This window comes from Sinocyclocheilus grahami, unplaced genomic scaffold (genome assembly GCF_001515645.1).
Source record: "Sinocyclocheilus grahami isolate Dianchi unplaced genomic scaffold, SAMN03320097.WGS_v1.1 scaffold1424.1, whole genome shotgun sequence".
NCBI classification, from domain to species: Eukaryota; Metazoa; Chordata; class Actinopteri; order Cypriniformes; family Cyprinidae; genus Sinocyclocheilus; species Sinocyclocheilus grahami.
The window spans coordinates 40239-40482 of record NW_015506603.1 but is presented as its reverse complement, the minus strand read 5'-3'; the positions used below and the strand labels follow the sequence as shown (position 1 = coordinate 40482).

Sequence of the window (244 nt, the reverse complement as noted above, 5' to 3'; positions counted from 1 at the left end):
ATAATTCTTGTTTTGCTAAATTATTCTCACATTGTTAAAGTCACAAACCAAAAGCCATAGGTTGAGGTTCAGTCTTAATCCCAGTGCCTTCGATAGCTCAGCTGGTAGAGCGGAGGACTGTAGGTAGAAGTGTTGGCAATACTTTTTATTTTCGTCAAAAAAAGGAGAAAAAATGTTATTGCAGATTGCTCTACATGCATCTACTACGCGAGCTTTCATGAGTGCGGTTGCCAGATATCAAGAG

At 39.3% G+C, this 244-nt stretch overlaps 1 long non-coding RNA gene across 1 annotated transcript in view; it reads left to right on the top strand.

Annotated features, from left to right (window-relative positions):
* Window positions 1–244, top strand: part of LOC107570180 (uncharacterized) — a 17423-nt gene that overhangs the window by 1081 nt on the left and 16098 nt on the right. The window lies entirely within an intron of this gene.